At 47.6% G+C, this 21,021-nt stretch overlaps 1 protein-coding gene across 1 annotated transcript in view; it reads left to right on the top strand.

Moving 5' to 3' along the window:
* The first annotated feature begins 340 nt into the window (after positions 1 to 340).
* LOC120380913 (transient receptor potential cation channel subfamily C member 4 associated protein) overlaps positions 341 to 21,021 on the top strand; it is a 72,316-nt gene continuing 51,635 nt past the window's right edge. Inside the window, exon 1 of the mRNA XM_039498821.1 lies at positions 341 to 514. The gene's annotated coding sequence lies outside the window, so the exon portion shown is untranslated. The remainder of the gene's footprint in view (positions 515 to 21,021) is intronic.

Below are 21,021 nucleotides of genomic sequence, written 5' to 3'. Positions count from 1 at the left end.
GTGTTCCAGTGAGGGTGGTATTCAGTGTTGGGTGTTACTGTTGCAGTGAGGGTGGCATTCTGAGTTGCCCTGCACCGTACCCTCTACAGCCCTAGGCTGGAATCTGGGAAGAGACCCCGGCGCGTCCGTGCACACGTGAGTCCTAGACGGTGCTAGTACGCATGCGCCCCATGTCCCCTCCCAGGCTGGGTCGGGACTAGGTTTCCCAGCGGCCCCCGGGCGGGCAGGCGCTGCCCCTCGCTCCTCCCGGCCCTGCAGTGCGGCCGGGGCCCGGCGGGTGGCGCTGTGGGGAGGCCCCTGCGCCGCTCCGTACAAAGCGCTGGAGGAGGGGGGCGCTTCTTCCTGTTTGTCTCCGTCCGATCCGAGGCCGAGCGGCAGGAGCGGCCATGGCGGCGGCGGCGGGTCCGGGGCCCGGCGGGGGCGGCCGGCGCGGAGCCCGCAGGGGGGCGGCCAACATCCTGGCCCAGCTCCGGCACGGGCAGCTGAGCGGCCGGGGCCTGACCCGGGGGCGCAGGTACCGCGGGCCGGGCGGGGGCCTCGCTGGCGGGCAGAGGAGGCCGCGGGCCCTGTCGGGCTGGGTGGCGGCGGAGAGTCACCGCCAGGGGCAGGCCGGGGGGACCCGCCTTGGGCGGAGGGGCAGGCTCGCCGCTGGAGGCCTGTCAGAGGGGCCTTGGGCTCCCCCAGCTCGTGGGGTCCGGGGCGGGGTCCAGCCGAGCCCTCCTGCCTCGAGCTTGCCCAGTTGCCTGCCCCTGGCCTGGCGCAAGGGCCAGCCTTGGAGGCCTGTTCCGGAGCAGCCGCTCGGCTCGGCACGGCACCGACGCTTCCTTCTCCCGCTCCCAGCCCGGGGTCGTGGCTCTGGCCTTGGCTCGCTCCTCTGCTTGGCCTCGAGCCTTCGCACCGTCTGTGAAGGTGGAGATCGCAGAATCTAGCCCGGGCTGGGAGGGGGCTTGGCTTTGCCGCCCGGTTTTCTGTGCAGGTGAAGTGAAGGTCTCTGATTCCCCTGCTGGATGCAGGATTCAAATTCACCATTGCCAGGACTGGTTCTTAAATTCTCTCTTGGGTACTTTACATCTGCCCACTTGGAAGACTCTTGCCTGGTTGGGAGGCCTCTGGTTCCCTCCTTGCTGGACTCTTCAGCGTATAGGGAGACAAAGTGGGTAAAGAAGAGCTCTGTGGCAGCTTGAAAGCTTGTGTCTCACCAACAGAAGTTATCCAATAAAAGATATATTACCTGCCCCACCTTCTCTCTCTAATATGCTGGGACCAGCATGGCTGCCACAACAGTGTATATCTTCAGCATGTAGGTTATCTTGAGGGCCTTACCACAGCTGTTCTAATGGTGGAAACTAGAGGAAAAGTCAAAAGTGCTGAGCAGCAAAACTGTAACTAGTATCAGAGGGGTAGCTGTGTTAGTCTTTATCAACAAAAACACCACGAGTCCAGTGGCACCTTAAAGACTAACAGTTTTATTTGGGCATAAGCCTTTGTGGGTAAAAAAAACCACATTTCTTTAGAGGCGTGGAGGGGGGGAGAGGGATAGTTCAGTGGTTTGAGCATTGGCCTACTAAACCCAGGGTTGTAAATTCAGTCCTTGAGGGGGCCATTTAGGGATTTGAGGATTGGTCCTGCTTTGAGCAGGGGGTTGGACTAGATGATCTCTTGAGGTCCTTTCCAATCCTTATGATCTATGATTCTATGAAATCTGTTAGTCTTTAAGGTGCTACCGGACTCCTCATTGTTTTCATGAAAACTGTAGCTGAGTTCTTATTTGGTGGCAGCAACTGAAGAAGCAACCCTCAGTGTCCCCAAACTGTCAACCACTTTTCTGATTAGTTCTTTGGCCTTCCAGGGACTAGGTTTTCTCCCCTGTCCATTTCTGGGTCCATCTAGCACTGCAAGCCAGCAGCACTTCAAACCTCAGCATCACCTGTAAGTGAGGAGAATGAACTTATTTTTTGTGACTTGCTTTCCCTTTCCCTGCCACCAGGATATTTGTGGGAAAATTTTCCCTTCTCCTCCAGTTATTTTACACAACATAGAAATGCTGTTCTGCAGTAGCATTTTGGTTGGAAGTGGGTATGGGTAGCTCTCTGTTCTGAAGAGAAATGAAGCCCTGCATAGAATTATAATTTAATATGTTAAGCACATTATTGATTCAGTTGGCACACATGACCTGTTGACTTTAGTTCTGAGTAGAACTCTGGTTATGCACCTATTTAGTAGGAGGCCCGTTTGTGTGTTCTGTTAAAATAACACTGATCTTGACACTTTGAAATCACTTCACTGTTGGTCTCATGGACTATTGAGAGCAAAGTCTGTTTCTTGACTGGGACTTTGCTTACTCTGTGTGTTCTGTTTTGGAAAGCAGTGCATGGGTGCTGGGCTGTGAGCTGCTAATATAAAGAAAGTAGCATTTATTTTGGAGGAAAATATGAAGAATTGTATGGACTTTGCAGACTGATAACTTATTTTTGCTATTCTGGCAAGCCCTTCCTCTTCCTCCTTTTCTCCCTGCCCCCTGAAGTAGACATAACAGCAAAAAAGGTTCACTGTTTTGACTGAGCCCTGGTTAATGAGACATGGCCTCTACACTTAACTTTTTTGCTGTTGGGAGGGGATTGGGACAAGAGATAACTTCAGAGGAAACAAGTATTTGTGTTTAAGCACTTTTGGCCTGCCCAGGATATTGTCCAATCTGAGTAAAATGACTTTTCACCAGCTTTTGCTTTTCTTTATATTTTGTTAGCATATTAATTTAACTTTGACATGGCTTCTTTAAAGTGAGTTTCTATTTCCACAGATCGTTTCATATCTGTAATACATTCACGGTCTGAGTCATGCCTTGTGCTGTGTTCACCACAACTAATCTCATGTTATACAGATCTAAATAAATGATCAGGTGTGCATGTAATAAAATAATGCACAGCAAGGTGTTCTGTCACTTTAGATATCTGTACACCTTCACTTTAGCCCCTCTCTCTGCACATAGCTGAGAAGTGCAGATGACAACATTAGTGCATTTTTTGTTGTTAATGCTTGTATATGTTTGATTAAATGTCTGTGTGTGTATGTGACTAGACCTGTGCAATTACCCGCAATATTTGGTCAGAACCTTTCTGCAAGCTACATCACTCCTTTTATAAAACTCACTTTCTAAAATGCTTTCAGCATGACTTGGCTGCATTGAGAGGCTTAAAGCTGAAGGCTGAGAGCTCCCACTGCTTAAGTGCCACAAGAACACTTCATTAAATTACTTGGATTGAGGGCGCAGTTTAATTGCCTGACAGGTTATGAACTGTATAACTGGCACGGGATTAGAACTTAACTATGGCATTAAAAATAATTTTAGTGGTGCAGTGTTAAATGCCTGTGTACACTTGCTTGGAGCTGAGAGATATTCAAGCAAGTGTCATAATCTCATAACCTGGCATGTATTTCTTTTGTGTCATGGCAAATGTTGTTGAGGCTCTTTTATATTCATGGGTTTTCACTCTATTGTGTGAAAGACTTCACCAAAACAGTTGAGTTCACCAAACAGGGGCGGAGAGAGGCGGGAATCACTGTTCTAATATACTGTCTGAGTTTCTCCTCGGTCTCTGTGAGAAGTCCATGTGTAAAGCACTTGGCGCGCTGGGGTCTGGAGTCGGCCCTGACACCCAAGCGTGCGCTTGGGGCGGCATTTTGCTGGGAGGGCGGCAGGCGGCTCTGGTGGACCTTCCGCAGTCATGCCTGCGGGAGGTCCCCCGGAGCCGCGGGACCAGCGGACCCTCCGCAGGCATGACTGTGGAGGGTCCGCTGGTCCCGCGGCTCCGGTGGACCTCCCGCAGGCACGTCTGCAGGAGGTCCCCCGGAGCCGCGGGACCGGCGACTGCCAGCGCGCCCCCCGTGGCGTGCCACTGTGCTTGGGGCGGCCAAATTCCTAGAGCCGCCCCTGTTGGGTGCGACTCCTGTTCTGTTTGTTTGGACACTTATTTACTGCTTATAAAAACAATCTTTAGGTGCCTTTTAATCAGTTAAAATTCTACTTTATCAAAGTATTACAAATATTTCCCAATAGACTAATTCATTTAGTTCTTAAACCCTCATCTGAGCAGGCTTCTCAATTATCCTTCCCTCCCCTCCCCAGAGCCTCAACTCATCCACTCCTAGATGCCTGAGAGAGATGGTTGGCTTTGCAGGTATATGGAAGGCTAACTGAGCTGGGCTCTGGCAACTTGAGGGCGGAGATGAATTTTAAAGTCAAGGATAATGGCTCAGGGGACATTCTTTCCTGTTCATAGCAGAGAAGCTCCATGTCAGCTGCCTCCACTGACAGGCAGTACAGCAAGGGGACAGGACCTGGTTACCTAAACCATTTAGAGCTATATAGGCCAAAACCAACACCTCTGATTCCATCTAGACACTGAGAGGCAGCCAGTAACCTTCCTTGAGCATCTCGTATTTGCTCTCAACATGAAGCTCTAATTAGTAAATGGAGTCCTGTATTCAGCACTAGCTTCAGTTTCTGGGCAAGATCCAGCCCTGCATAAGAAACAATATAGAGGCCTAGTCTAAAAGTAACAAAGGCACAGATAAATGTTGCAAGATCTGCATGCGGAAGGTACAGTCGTTCTAGTCTTACCGGGAACAGATGGAAAAGCTTGTCCGGCTGCAGCTGGCACCTGAATATTTAGCAGCAGTTGGGGGTCTGGCAAGGCCCCTGAACTATGGACATCCTATAACAAATGGTTGTCACATTTTCTCAGCAAGAGTGCTGATCTAATTGCTGCCAGTTCTTCCTGGCTACTTCTCAAATCTACTGACATTGTCTCTATCTTATCTGGATTGAGGTTCAGCCAGTTAGCCCTCATGCGGGCAGGCACCAATCACCAGTAAGAGTCTAGGTCAATCTGCTGTGCTGCATTAGTAAGGTCCTAGAATAGAGACATAGAGCAAAGTAGTGCCAGAAACTCAAACAGAATAGACCCTGTGTTTGTCTTCTCAAGTCTTGCCTCAGTTTGAAACAGATTTTCTTGCTGTGAGGAATTTTTTACTTGAAGAAAAAGTGAGTGCTAATAAAGTAAAGGAACCCAGATAAATTATCAACCCATCAGAACAGTTCCACTGTGTGCATCTTTTCCTCCACACTAGCATCTGCCAATAGACCTTTATTTGCCTTCTGTACAGTCGTGGCATAACACTGGGAACATTTTGTTGTAATTCATCAAACTTAAAACATGACTCCCCTATCAGTGTTCTAACAGGCTCTCCTCTTCCTTCATCTGGTGCAAATAATCTGTAAACAGTGGTGTAATGTGTGAGTGAAACCAGGAGAGAGGTTGCCTAGGGGCCTCTCTCAATAATGATGGAAACAATGTCATCGTAAAGTCCAGCCAGGTCATTCACAGTGGTCTGTTGGCAATACATTTATGTCCCCTCAGCAATCTCTGAGAGCAGGCTATCAAATTGGTCTCAAACCCTACAGGACTGCCAAGATCTAGCTGAAACAGTTGGAATGAGGTTCAAAAGGAGTCTATCCTCTATCCATGCCATATGATCAGCTGCTACTGGGAATAAAGTCTCCAAACTGACAGTGCCATTCTTATCCACTTATCAAATCCCTCACTCCGAAAGAAAATGTTTAATTCCTTAAAAATATACATATGGATCTCGCCACTACATATTATCAACACTCTGTACAAATCTCTTCTCCCCTCTGCCCCAGCATCACCTAAGATTTTTTTTCTTCTAAACAGTCTTTTCAATCCCATTCAAGTATTGGCCCTTTAAAAAAGGGAAGTTTCTTCACATCCACATCACTCACTCAAAAAGCACAATTACTGTTGCAAATCAACAGCCTCACGCAAGTTCATGCAAAAGGGAGGGATCAGGCTACAGACAGAGGAGCAGCAGCGACTCCCTTGTAGTCTGTCTTGGCTGTAGCCTGAGGCCTCTGACAGCTTCTTCTTCAGGCTGCTCTTCCTGGTGGTTAAGGGACCTGGCTGGGCCCCAGTGCAGTTGCTGTTGGTAGATTGCTGCCTCTTCAGGATTGTGGGCATAGGAAGCCAGGGGATGTGCTTATGTATGGCAGAAGGGAGAGCATGCCTGATGGCTATACCATGCTCTAGAAGTGCTATGAAATAAGTGCTGGATGTTAGTACTCTTATACTACTACTTTATTTAGTATGCATAAAAGTGAGTAAAAAGGGAAAACTTTAGTCAGTTTCAAGGTGCCGGTAACAACCTCCTCCAAAAGTTGGTCACCTCAAAGTGAGGCACAAATCCAGTTACTTTGTGAACCACTGCTGTTGCCTTGTGCTAATCCATAGAAGAGTATGCATGTCCAGTGTGGGAATGATCCATCTATGCTAAGGAATTAGACCCTGTTCTGAATGACAGTTGTCATGGAATAACAGGATGTCAAAAGCCAACACCAAAGGATAACTGGTACAGGCTGGCATTGCACTACCTGATATCAGGAGGAGGATAGCAAGCCAAAGGAAAAGATCACGGCAAATGGAAGATCCAAGGCATCGATTATATAATCACCCGGGAGCAATCAAATGCTTTAAATCACAAAAGAGTTTTATAGCCAGTGTAGTGCCTTTGGATATGCCAGCTGGCAAGGCATGACTGTGGTTATGGAATGAAAGCCTACGCGCAGTTGGATGCGCTGAAATAGATCTGGAACCCTAGGAGGACATTCCCGGAGGGGCCGATACAGGCTTGTCAACGTGGCGATGCCTGAACTGCCTGTGCATGCAGGCAGGCAGATCAAAGACTAATATGATCAAATGGGGCTACTCTAATGGCACGAATATATATGAGTGCAGTGAGATGCAGACTATGGAGTACCTGCTTGTTTGTTGACTCTTTGGGGAGCTCGTATGAAGGAGGACCTCGCTGCAGCGACGGAAAGAGCCATCGCTTGTGCACAGTTCTGGTCAAACATCTAGTTTGTGACAAAGGCACAAGAAGAAGTTTCAAGGCAGTAAACTTTCCAATTTCACTGTCTGTGAAAGAACAGTCAGGGACTGAAAGGTAAATTAACCAGTGGGTGGGGTTGTTTTCTTTAGACATTCTAATGCTCAGACCAAGGCTAGTATGTTTGCAGAAAAGGCCACTGATGTTTAGAGAAAACTATCACAGTTGGCTCAACACTGAAAGCTACTGTAATTAAGGGCAATATTCTGTAGCTGCTGTGCACACAAAAACCCCATTGTCTTTAGTGGGTTTTCCACGTGAGGAGCAGCTGGAATATTGGATCCATTATTCATCTTGAAAGGCAGACTCAGACTTTTCAGTGATAGTCGGTTAGCATCAGCTCAGGGACAGCTGGGATTGGCAATTCAGCAGAAGAGAAATCTCCTAAAATGTTCAGGCACTGAGCTGCTTGTAATAATGAAAACTGCAGCACAATATGACACTTTTGGTATAGGTAAATGTAAAAAGTACATTGCTAACATTTTAAAAGAATCTTTTGTATAATTAAAAGTAAGAAGCCACCATCTTGAATCTGACATGCAATAGTATAAGGCACGCAGGCAATTCTGCATACAAGAGCATGAGAGGCAGGTGTTTTTCAGTCTTTTCTAAAGTAAAGTAACTTTTGAAAGAAAAAATAGCATTGTGTTATGATAGTGCCTGTACAAACACATAGTAAAAGGCAGTCCCTTCCTTGAAGAGATTAGTTTAAATCGACATGTCAGACAAAGGGTGGATGGGGAAAAAGGCCCAGAGAGGTGAAGTCACTTGCCAACAATCATTCAGTAGGTTAGTATCAGAGCTGGGAATAGAGCCCTGGTCTCCTGAATCCTAGTCCAGTGCCCTAGCCACTAGATTATGCTTGCTCTCAAGTAATAGTAAAAATTAAGACTGCTATAAACATGTAACTCTTTAAAAGACCGATGAGTCCGGTGGCAGCTTAAAAACTAAGGTGCCACCAGACTCCTCGCTGTTTTTGTGGATCTGACTAACACGGCTACCCCTCAGATATTTAAAAGACGGAAAGATGTATTACATGTAATCTTAACAGAATTTGGAAAGTTTCTTGCGGGTTTAATGCTCTCATACGTTGAGCTGCCCTGCTGGAGTCCCAGTTATATTATTGTCAATAAAACAATCTCTGCTGTAATTGAGACATTTCACCATTATTTATGGACCAGCAGTTCATCCCTGTTCACTTAAAACTCCTCTGAAAATTACTGCGTAATCCTGATTTAGATCCAGGGAACTACAGGCCAGTCAGTCTCACCTCAGTCCCTGGAAAAATCATGGAATAGGTCCTCAAGGAATCAATCCTGAACCACTTAAAGGAGGGGAAAGTGATCAGGAACAGTCAGCATGGATTCACCAAGGGCAAGTCATGCCTGACTAACCTAATTGCCTTCTATGACGAGATAACCGGCTCTGTGGATGAGGGGAAAGCAGTGGATGTACTATTTCTGGACTTTAGCAAAGCTTTTGATACAGTCTCCCACAGTATTCTTGCCAGCAAGTTAAAGAAGTCTGGGCTGGATGAATGGACGGTAAGGTGGATAGAAAACTGGCTAGATGGTCGGGCTCAACGGGTAGTGATCAATGGTTCCATGTCTAGTTGGCATCCGGTATCAAGTGGAGTGCCCCAAGGGTCGGTGCTGGGGCCGGTTTTGTTCAATATCTTCATTAACGATCTGGAGGATGGTGTGGACTGCACCCTTAGCAAGTTTGCAGATGACACTAAACTGGGAGGAGTGGTTGATACGCTGGAGGGTAGGGATAGGATACAGAGGGACCTAGACAAATTAGAGGATTGGGCCAAAAGAAATATGATGAGGTTCAACAAGGACAAGTGCAGAGTCCTGCACTTAGGACGGAAGAATCCCATGCACTGCTACAGACTAGGGACCGAATGGCTGGGTAGCAGTTCTGCAGAAAAGGACCTAGGGGTTATGGTGGACGAAAAGCTGAATATGAGTCAACAGTGTGCCCTTGTTGCCAAGACGGCTAATGGCATTTTGGGTTGTATAAGTAGGGGCATTTCCAGCAGATCAAGGGATGTGATCATTCCCCTCTATTCAGCACTGGTGAGGCCTCATTTGGAGTACTGTGTCCAGTTTTGGGCCCCACACTACAAGAAGGATGTGGATAAATTGGAGAGAGTCCAGCGGAGGGCAACAAAAATGATTAGGGGGCTGGAGCACATGACTTATGAGGAGAGGCTGAGGGAACTGGGATTGTTTAGTCTGCAGAAGAGAAGAATGAGGGGGGATTTGATAGCTGCTTTCAACTACCTGAAAGGGGGTTCCAAAGAGGATGGATCTAGACTGTTCTCAGTGGTAGAAGATGACAGAACAAGGAGTAATGGTCTCAAGTTGCAGAGGGGGAGGTTTAGGTTGGATATTAGGAAAAACTTTTTCACTAGTAGGGTGGTGAAGAACTGGAATGGGTTACCTAGGGAGGTAGTGGAATCTCCTTCCTTAGAGGTTTTTAAGGTCAGGCTTGACAAAACCCTGGCTGGGATGATTTAGTTGGGTTTGGTCCTGCTTTGAGCAGGGGGTTGGACTAGATGACCTCCTGAGGTCCCTTCCAACCCTGAGATTCTATGATTCTATGATAGTATTTACCATCTCTGGTGGTAAATTGAAGTGGGCGGTCTTGTTCATCCTTTCAGTCGAATTATAGTTCTTTCCGCAGAGAACATTGTATTGAGAAAAAACAGCCAAGTTGACATTGTCGTTAGTGATTGGAAAAGTACAAGTAAATTAGTCATCTCAGTTGACTGGGCACTCCCTAAAATAATGAATAGCACTCCTCTGGCAGTTTTCCAGTGAGTGCTTGCTAAGGAACACTAGTCTACCCAGTCAGGGGATAGCTGTGTTAGTCTGTATCTGCAAAAACAACAAGGAGTCTGGTGGCACCTTAAAGACTAACAGATTTATTTGGGCATAAGCTTTTGTGGGGAAGAAGTGAGGGTTTTTTACCCATGAAAGCTTATGCCCAAATAAATCTGTTGGTCTCAGTAAAAGATTTAAACGGTTAGTTGCACAGACATCAACATTCCCTTTTTCCCCCAAATAAAATGCTTAGAACGTATCAAGTTTAAAAAAAAAAAAAATTCAAAAAGTTTTTCCTTATTTTTAAATGTGGAATTTTTAAAGAATTGAAAAGCATATCTGAGATAATCAAACAACCTTAATTTTGTTGATTAGTACCATCAGCTCTACATTCTTCTACAAATTTAAGAGAAGACGCTGTTTGAAAAGCTGATAGGTGAAATACTGAAAAAGTGGGAGACTTGGCATTTCTAAAGGGCTTCGACTGTTTGATGCGTCATCACCACACTAACTTTTTTTTGTTTTTTTTATACACACACACACAAGTGCTATAGTTTCAGGATCATGGCCTAAGGATTCTCTCTCCAATGCAAGTTGCAGTGGTTAAAGGATGCTTAGGTGCAGTGATGAGCTGCCAAAATATTAACAGGTTCCCTCCTCCTCACCTCATGAGGGGGTCATGCCCCCCCAGGGGGTCATGCCCCATCCAACCCCCCATGTTCCTTGACACCCACCCCAGAACCCCTACCCCATCCAACCACCCCTTCTCTCTGTCCCTGACTGCCTCCCACCACCTCATCCAACCCCTGCTCCTTCCTGACTGCCCCTCCAGGACCCTTGCCTCCATTCAATCCCCCTGTTCCCTGCCCTCTGACCGCCCCGACCCCTAGACACCCCCCCACAACCCACCGAACTCCCCTGCCCTCTTCCAACACCCCCTCCCTTCTCCCTGCCCCCTTACCACACTGCCTGGGGCCGGGCCCGACGCTCCCCTGCCCGGCACCGGGCCGGCGCCGCTGGGCCCGACGCTCCCGCCCGGCACCGGGCCGGCACCGCGGGGCCCGACACTCCCCTGCCCGGCACCGGGCCGGCGCCGCTCAGTGCTGTGGGGCCTCAGCTGGGCCAGGTCGGGGTGCTCGGCCGGGACCCCGGGTGCCGTGCCTCTCTGGAGCCCTCCTCACGTCTGTCCACTCCGCCCAGCTTACCTGCCTGCTCCTTGTTTCAGGCTTCCTGCGAACATTTGATTCGCGGGAAGCAGGGGATGGGGAGGAGAAGGAGGGCAGAACGTTCAGGGGAGGAGGGGGTGTGAGCTGGGGCTGGGTGGGCAGCTGCCCGAGCCTTTTGTTAAATTTAAAAGCTTTTTTAGAACCATTTGTCCTGGAACAACCGGTTCTAAAGAGGCTTCTAAATTTAACAACCGGTTCCTGCGAACCGGTGCGAACCAGCCCCAGCTCACCACTGGTTAGGTGCCCGTCTTTTGGGAACTAGCGATGATAAAGCAGGGATAGGAAATAACAATGAGATTCCGTATAGAGGGAATGCAAGTTAATGCACATGGGACGCTGGGGGATAATCTGAAAAGATTAGCTGAAAGGGAAGAACATGAGAAGCAGGAATGGCTGAAAGAGACTTCAGCGTGATATCAGGCAGCCAATCAGATAAATGTATTAGCAAAGAAAGTACAGTTTTGAGTGCTAACACAGTGGCCCCTGTCACAGAGCAGAGGACAGGATAATCCCTTCATATGACAGATTGCACCTGGAATACAGCATCCATTTCTGGGCACTTTAACAATGCATTAGCAAATTAGAGTGAGTGCTGAGAAGAGGAACAGAGCTGATCAAGGACTTGATTTTAAGTAAATATTTTTATAAATAGGAAGAATGGGATGAAATTAAAAGGAAATATATAACTTTGTTCTTAAAATGCCAGTTTTCAAAGCACACAGGGTGCTGAACATAATTTAGAAATTAAAACATAGGAATAGATTTATTTAGACGGAGTAGTGGGGAAAAGCTTCGTGACTGAGTTATCAGATTTTTGGAATGATCTCAAGGGAAATGATGATGAACAATCCTGGATGGGCTGGATGACTGAGCTATTTTATAGCTCTGTGTTTTAACTACAATCTTCTCTAAATATATTCTGCTTGTTAGCTTTCAAATGAAGCTGTAATTCATGCTTTCAGTTTTACATGGTCTGGAAACACAGAGCTAATATTTGATTAGGCATGGTATATAGAACAATATACAGCTAGCTGGCAATAAAAGCTGACCATTTTGAATTTTTCAGCCTAGTATGTGCCAACCTGAGCCGCCTCATACACCCCACACCCCTCCTCTGCCCCAGTCCCTTGCCCTGAGCTCCTTCCTGCACACCACACCCCCTCCCGCACTCCCTCCCACACCCCAACCCACTGCCCTGGCCCTGCAATTTCCCCACCCAAATGTGGTCCTCGGCCCAAAAAGTTTGCCCACCCCTGCCTTAAAAACTAACATTTATTTGGGCATAAGCTTTTGTGGCATAAGCTTTTCGGGGTTCACAGGTCCAACCCCGTATAGGTTAACAACCAAAACAAAAACCCATTCCTTAACAGAGATCAGTGGTGGATTGGACCTTCTGACAGTAACTGTGAAGGGAGATAAGAGTTTGGAGAAGGTAGTGTTCTCGCTTGTGTTCCTAACACCTGCTAGTTGTTGACTACTATAGACTGTTGTCATAGAGAGGGCTTTACAGTATCTTCCACACTTTACAGTAACACCAAATATTCTCAGACATAAGTAGTTTGGGGCCTAACATCATTAGCCATACTGAGAAGTATACTCTGTCATACCGTATGTAAACTGAATTGTAATTACAAATATTTAATTATAATTGGCACTAACAGAGTTTATTGCCAGTGTCTGTCACCATTTTATTAAAGCAAATAGCTTGTTTCATTGATGTCATGGAGTATCCAACCACTGTCACAAACTCTTGATTCCTGGCATAGCTGCCCTAGCAGTTAGCTCAGACATGCCAGTTACACTTGGAAGTGTTCTTCATTCATGGTGAAAATATTCCTCTTTCACGCTGCTGTGCTGAGCTTGACCGAGTATGTGATTCTCGGATGTAAACTGAACTGTCTGCTTCAGTTCCTCCTTTCAGCAACAAATTCACAATCAGATTATAACTTTTAAAAATAGTATCAGGGAAAATTTGAGGCTGAAAAGCAACAGTAATGTTTGCTGATGTTGAACATCTGGGCAGTCCAGTCAAGGTCACTGTAGACGTGGCTGAACAGGAATTCTGGGATAGCTCCTTATTCTCAGAGGGGTAGCCTTGTTAGTCTGGATCTGTAAAAGCAGCAAAGAATCCTGTGGCACCTTATAGACTAACATTAGGCCTGTACACTGTGATTGCTTGGCAGAAGTCCAATGGACCTCATGGCACCTTATAGACGAATGCATGCATGCATCCGACGAAGTGGGTATTCACCCACGAAAGCTCATGCTCCAATATGTCTGTTAGTCTATAAGGTGCCACAGGACTCTTTGCTGCTTTTAAAAATAGGTTACCATGAGGTCCATTGGACTTCTGCCAAGCAATCACAGTGTACAGGCCTAATGTATTTTTTAAGATAAAGTTTGTCCCTTCAAAGGAAAGTGAGCTCTTGTCATTGTTCAATGTGTAATGTTCCCTTTTAGGTTACTGTTTTCAAATTTCTCCCTCAGACATGTTGAAACTCTTTTCTTCTTAGCTTACTTCTGTGCTAGTATCCACTCATGTAAGGCTTCTTGGAAGTTGCTCTTACAAAGCTCTGAAATGCTAGTTAACTAAAGCTTGAAAGCCATGAAATGTAAGCCTCTTGAACAGGCTTCTTACCTTGGGTTAAGAACTTCAATGAGAAAGGAGCCCTACTTTGTGTATGTGGGGGGGAGGGGAGGACACTACAGGAGTGAATGCCTATTGGATTTCTAATTAGAGATGGAAATTTTTTCTATCTCAGGAGCTTCAGTTCAGCTTGATAAGATTTAGTTTTGTCTGAAGAGCATGCTATGGAAGTGCTGTCAGTGTGCTTGGCACTGTACTGTGCATACAGATGGAGACAAGGTCTCTGCTCAAAGGAGCTCAAGCCTAAATCAGTTGCTGACAACAGAGCAAGGTGGAAAGCAAAAGTTCTGATTTGTGAAACAAAGTGAAATGCTGGAACCTTGGTATTGTGCATCAGAATGAAACCAACACCTCTTGGAATTTTTGTGGAAAAACAAGGGACTCCCGCCCTTGAATAGCCATAGGCCAGTGGTTAAGTCCCTAACCTGGGATGTGGGAGACCCAGGTTCAGGTCCCTGTTTTGCCTGATTGAGAGACTGGTCTTGTATCTGGGTCTCCCACATCTTAGGTGAATGCCTTAACCACAGGACTAGTGGCTATTCTGGGGTGGGTGTCTCAGACGGTGACCAAAATTCCATCTTGGAGCAAAGAAACAGGTATTTCACTTTTGGCAAATCAGCATTTTCTGATGGAAAAGAAGGAGGAGGTCCTCAAGGAATCAATTCTGAAGCACTTAGAGGAGAGGAAAGTGATCAGGAACAGTCAGCATGGATTCACCAAGGGCAAGTCATGCCTGAATACCCTAATTGCCTTCTATGAGAAGATAACTGGGTCTGTGGATGTGGATGAGGGGAAAGCAGTGGATGTGTTGTTCCTTGACTTTAGCAAAGCTTTTGATATGGTCTCCCACAGTATTCTTGACGGCAAGTTAAAGAAGTCTGGGCTGGACTGTAAGGTGGATAGAAAGCTGGCTAGATCGTTGGGCTCAGTGGGTAGTGAGCAATGGCTCCATGTCTAGTTGGCAGCCAATATCAAGCGGAGTGCCTCAAGGGTCTGTCCTGGGGCCTGTTTTGTTCAGTATTCTCATTAATGATCTGGAGGATGGTGTGGACTGCACTCTCAGCAAGTTTGCAGATTACACTAAACTTGGAGGAGTGGTAGATACACTGGAGGGTAGGGATAGGATACAGAGGGACCTAGACATATTAGAGGATTGGGCCAAAAGAAACCTGATGAGGTTCAATAAGGACAAGTGCAGAGTCCTGCACTGAGGACGGAAGAATCCCATGCACTGCTACAGACTAGGAACCGAATGGCCGCAGTTCTGCAGAAAAGGACCTAGGGGTTACAGTGGACGAGAAGCTGGATATGAGTCAACAGTGTGCCCTTGTTGCCAAGAAGGCTAACGGCGTTTTGGGCTGTATAAGTAGGGGCATTGCCAGCAGATCGAGGGATTTGATCATTCCCCTCTATTCAACATTGGTGAGGCCTCATCTGGAGTACTGTGTCCAGTTTTGGGCCCCAAACTACAAGAAGGATATGGAAAAATTGGAGAGAGTCCAGCGGAGGGCAACAAAAATGATTAGGGTGCTGGAGCACATGACTTATGAGGAGAGGCTGAGGGAACTGGGATTGTTTAGTCTGCAGAAGAGAAGAATGAGGGGGGATTTGATAGCTGCTTTCAACTACCTGAAAGGGGGTTCCAAAGAGGATGGATCTAGACTTTTCTCAGTGGTACTAGATGAGAGTAATGGTTTCACGTTGCAGTGGGGGAGGTTTAGGTTAGATATTAGGAAAAACTTTTTCCCTTGAAAGGTGATGAAGCACTGGAATGGGTTACCTAGGGAGGTGGTGGAATCAGGGAGAAGGGATGGTTGGATGGGGCAGGGGTCCCCAGGGGGGCTGTCTGGATGGAGACGGGGGTTGGATGGGGAGGCAGGGGGCAGTTAGGGGCAGGGGGTCCGGGGGTGGTCCGGGAGAAGGGGGGGTTGGATGGGGCAGGTGTCCTGGGGGGGGCAGTCAGGAAAGGGGGGGTTGGATGGGGCAGGTGTCCGGGGGGGCCATCAGGAGGTGAGAAGGGGGGGATCGGATAGGGGTCCGGAGCCAGGCCATGCGTGGCTGTTTGGGGAGGCACAGCCTCCCCTAACTGGCCCTCCATACAACTTCAGAAACCTGATGCGGCCCTCAGGCCAAAAAGTTTGCTTCCCCGTCCAGGGCACTGGTTCCCCAACTTTTTTGGTCATGCCCCCCCATTACCTGGTCTGCCCCCCCCACCCCCACCCCCAGCCTGCCGGGGGCCAGGAGCTGGCGGCCTTGGCTGGGAGCCGGGGGCCGCTGTCGGGGCTGGAGCTGGGGCTAGGCACATGGAGCTGAGGGCAGAGTGGATCTGGGTGGCGCTCCCTCCCCTCCCCCTGTGGGGGCTGGCCCAGGCACCCTGCGTCCAATCAGCTGCCGTACTCCCAACAGGGAACTGACTGGAGTCTTGATGCAGTCCGGGGAGGAAAGTAGGGTTCCAAGCCAGGAACCTGGAGGGGAGAGCAGGGCTCCAAGCCGGGACCCAGGTGGGAGGGAGGTGCAGCCCAAGCTGGGAGCCTGGGTGGCATGGGAGCGAAGACCTGGCATCAGCCAAGCTGGGCAGCAGGGCTTTTTTGTCAATTTTGGCTTTCTTGCCAACAGCCAATGTAAGTAATGCAGTGTTTACGTTGACACTGTTTCACCCTAACTACACCAACGTAAGCCCTATGCCTGCCAGTGTACTAGGGCACTTACATCGGCGGGAGCAAGGTTGTAGCGTGTACACCGACATAGGCCAACATAAGCTTCCTTATGTCAACTGTGTAGTGTAGATCAGGCCTTATACCCATATGCGGTGGCACAGCAGCAGTGTTGCACTGTAGACATGCATTACAACGATGGGAGAGGTTCTCCTGTCACCATAGCTAATCCGCTTCCCTGAGAGGTGGTAGCTAGGTTGATGGAAAAGTTCTTCTGTCAACACAGCACTGTCTGTGCCAGGAGTTAGGTTGGCGTAATTACATTGCTCAGGGATGTGGCTGGGTTGACGTAATTCCTTAGCATAGACTTGGCCTTAGATTGTAGAGAGCCAGGAAGGGAGGTTCAGGAAGTATTTGAGTGACAATTACCTGGTTGTAATTACCTTACACAGGCTAAGCCTATGCCCCACAACAATGTTGTGAGATCAGCATACCTTTTGAGCTGAAACCTTTTTACTAACAAACTTGCTGGCGTGTAGCTTCCAACCCTCAAAGTTTCAGGAAGTCTCAGGAATTAGCTGCTTAGTTTTGTACTGTTCTTCCTATCTAATGTATTATGGGTCATGCTAGTAGCGACACCTCTAGTTAAGGTTGCCCAGCATTTTCCATTGTAAGACCATGTTTTCAGTTGCTTAAACTTAACCAAACTTAATGTTTGGGCTGAAATTTTCTATGCCAGATGTCTGCTTCAGGTGAATTTTGTTGGAAAACTTCAGCAAAAACAGTTAAGCTTTTTTCTCATAATGAGGTTAGGGAAAAACATCTTAACCATTTTGTTGAGAAGCTCTAGCTTTGTAACAGAGACTTGAAATTTGGCAAGGGTATCGGTAGGAATATTCCTGTAGTGTCAAGGATGGGGCTGTTTAGGGCAGTGCTTCTCAAAGCTGGTCCACTGCTTGTTCAGGGAAAGCCCCTGGTGGTCCGGGCCGGTTTATTTACCTGCCGCATCTGCAGGTTTGGCCGATCACGGCTCCCACTGGCTGCGGTTTGCCGCTCCAGGCCAATGGGGGCTGCGGAAAAGGCGGCCAGCACATCCCTCGGCCCGTGCCGCTTCCTGCAGCCCCCATTGCGGTGAATGATACTGAGTCCTCCACTTCCAGGTTCTAGGTTCTTGTGACTAGTTCTTTTTTGGTAATGGCAAGAGGACTCAGGAAACTCTCTTAAAAACAAACAGCTGGTGAGTATCGAGTTGAATAAAGATTCTTTCCATCCCAGACTCTCCAGCAAGTGCTCTCTGTTGTGGCGTGTACTCCTCCTGGAATTGAGAGACTTAGAAATGAGAATCTGTAGAAGGTTTCGCACAGTGAGTGTAAATCTGTACCTTTGCTGCAGGAGTATTTGGTGCAGTTTATAGATGCTTTTCAGCATCCATTTTTCCCCCACTCTTCAGGTCCTAGTTTGTGAGATACCTAAACACTTGAAATTCCTCCATCTCTGTAATTTAAATCGGGAGATCTTTGGTTTTTTCCCTGGTATGTCTAATTTTGGGGCACTGCCCCTGTTAAAAAACCCTCTCAGCCTGCCAAGAACTTCCCCTCCCCACTCCATCCACTCAGGAAGTTGTCCACCCTGGGGAAGACTTGTATTTTCTCTGCTGCTATGCATCCCTTCTGGAATCTGCATCAAACTGCATTCACAATCTTCATAACCATTTCTTTTAATATCTCCTTAATCTCAAAAGTCTATCTTCAATTCTCCCCCCAACCCCTTCCATTTCTGGTTCGCTGGGATTAAGATCTTTAAATAAACCTCAATTTTTGACAGCACTTTTCTATTTTGGACTAACTGTTAGACAATAGTGTAAATTGACTCAAGTGCAGCAGGTTACAACGCTCTTTAGGCTTTCCTACAATGGATAGTTGACAAGGTTGGTACCAATCAACACTATCCAGCCTTTTGTTATTGAGTGTGGTCCCTCCTGCCATAACCAGCAGAAAGGAACTACTAAGAAAAGACGCTTATATCCCTGAATGAATTTGATTTCATAAACAGGCCCTTTTTCTACTCCTTGATGTGCAGTTAATGCTCAGTCTTGCAGAATGTGGACAGGAGCATGTTGGTTCACTAAACAAAGCTGCATGTGGGTCAGGGTATAGGATATTATGTTCATTAAAACAGCAGCTTAGAATCTGGGACTCCACCACAGTGTTTAAATGGGTCCTGAAAAGCACTGTAACTTACTAGAGGATTGAATACATAATTGCTTATATAGGCCAAGTTTCAGAGTAGCAGCCGTGTTAGTCTGTATCCGCAAAAAGAACAGGAGTACTTGTGGCACCTTAAAGACTAACAAATTTATTGTAGCATGAGCTTTTGTGAGCTACAGCTCACTTCTTCGGATGCATCTGTAGCTCACGAAAGCTCATGCTACAATAAATTTGTTAGGGTATGGCTACACTTACGGTTTGCAGCGCTGGTGTGTGGCCACATTTGCAGCATTTGCAGCGCTGTTGGGAGTGATGCATTATGGGCAGCTATCCCAGCGTTCAAGTGGCCGCAACATGCTTTTCAAAAGAGGGGGATGGAGTGGGGTCTAGTGTGACAGGGAGCAGGGGGAGAGAGAGAGGGGATTTTTGGAGCCAACACTGTGTGTTTAGCTTCCTGCCTTGAAAAATCAGAACATGTTTCCGACCCCTTAGTCTTAACTCTTAATTGCAAACAGCCTCCAGCCAACACGACTCCCTGCTGTTTCATTCACTGCCTGCCTGCCTCTCATTTGATTGTTTACAGACAGGTGCAGATGATCACAGCAAACAGGAGCTCTGTTTGTTTTTTAGATAAGCAGCAGCGGCAACGGAGCTCCGCGGGGAGCTCGTTCATAACAAAACAAAGAGAGGCTGCATAACAAAACAAAGAGAGTAATTTATAAAGGCATTCTGGGATACATCCTTATACCCTGGAGGCCAATCACAGCGCTGGTGTGTGGCCACACTTGATGACCAGCGCTGCAGCACCAGTGCTGGAATCCTTATTCCCCATGCTGAGTGAGGTGTACGGCCAGCGCTGCAGCCAGGGAGTTGCAGTGCTGGAAGTGCCCTGCAGGTGTGGCCACTTACTAATTGCAGCGCTGGTGGAGGCTTTCCAGCGCTGCAACTCGCCAGTGTAGCCATACCCTTAGTCTTTAAGGTGCCACAAGTACTCCTGTTCTTTATATAGGCCAAGTTGTACAGCCAGCTGGGCTCTCTCCCCCACTATAGCCAGGCCCCTCCCTCTCTGGTATTAACACCAATAACCCTATTGTTATTGGTGTTAGTGAAAACCAGAACCCCTCGTTTTCATGGCAATAGGCTTTTCTGGTTTTGCCTTTTTTTCATCAAAATCAACAGTTCTGCCCTTTCATGCCTGAAACTTTTGAAAAGTACATCTGATTAATCCCAAAGTAATTGTATTGCATACAAACAGAAATGCCATTGAGTTGAACGTAGGGCATTGCTTTGATTGGCCTACCACTTTATGCTGTGTGGACTGGTGACTTTGAAGGACTGCTGCCAGAGGGGCCTCTGGCTTTGAAATTCATTTTCCAATGGCCCTTCTGTCAGTAAACCAGTCCATAACAGCCAAACTGTATTAACCTGTATCAGAGGGGTAGCCGTGTTAGTCTGGTTCTGTAAAAGCAGCAAAGAATCCTGTGGCACCTTATAGACTAACAGACGTTTTGCAGCATGAGCTTTCATGGGTGAATACCCACTTCTTCGGATGTATTAACCTGGGCTCGCTGCAAAGTCAATCTTTCTTCCTCATTTTTGGAGAGGCAGGGGTGTGCTGAGGGCCATCTTTTGGCCATAGGGTGGTTGTGGGTATCTTGGCTCACTGGTTTTGGAAAGAATGCTGGGTTTACTGTTTTGGGTATTAGTTGGAGCATGTATGTTAAACATAGGCCAAAGGTGCCTAGAGCTTTTGATGTCTTTAAATGTATCAGTCTAAATACACCTCTACCCTGATATAACGCAACCCGATATAACGTGAATTTGGATATAATGTAAAGCGGTGCTCTGGGGGCGGGCTGCGCACTCAGGTGGATCAAAGCAAGTTTGATATAATGCGGTTTCACCTATAACGTGGTAAGATTTTTTTTTGGCTCCCAAGGACAGTGTTATATCGAGGTAGAAGTGCCTTGAGTCATAAACTAATGCCAGGAACTTACTGTAACAATGGTTTTAAGGCATTTTGAGCATCACCTGGGATAGAGGCCATGAGAGAAATTTAAACTAGATAGAAAACAATGACAGTTCTATCTCAGCGGACCATTTTTGCGGATAGTGGATCGAATGCGGATACAACCACGCAGGGCTCTACTTTCTGGCAGCGCCAGCATCCCCACCATGGCCTGGCCCAGCAGCACTGGCCATGCTCCCAGGCCCGGCCCACCAGCTCCTGAGCAGCAGGGCCCGCCCCCAGCCACAGATATTGGAGAGGGCAGGGCCCCAATGTCCCACCCCTCTGCCCCACTGTGATGCAACACTGCGCTGCTGCTGCCATGTGCCGTCACTCCCAAGCTCCCAGGAACAGCATGTGATGCGATGCCCTTTCCCTCCAGCGCCCCTCCACGCGGTCCGTCTCCTCGAGACCCCGCCTCTGCGCGGCCACTTATTCCCAGTCCCCACCCTCGTGATGCCTCTTCTCTTCAAACCCCGCTCCCC

The sequence above is a fragment of the Mauremys reevesii genome, linkage group 13 (assembly GCF_016161935.1).
Source record: "Mauremys reevesii isolate NIE-2019 linkage group 13, ASM1616193v1, whole genome shotgun sequence".
NCBI lineage: Eukaryota > Metazoa > Chordata > Testudines > Geoemydidae > Mauremys > Mauremys reevesii.
Note: the sequence above shows the minus strand (reverse complement) of the source record. Positions and strands in the feature narration are given on the sequence as shown.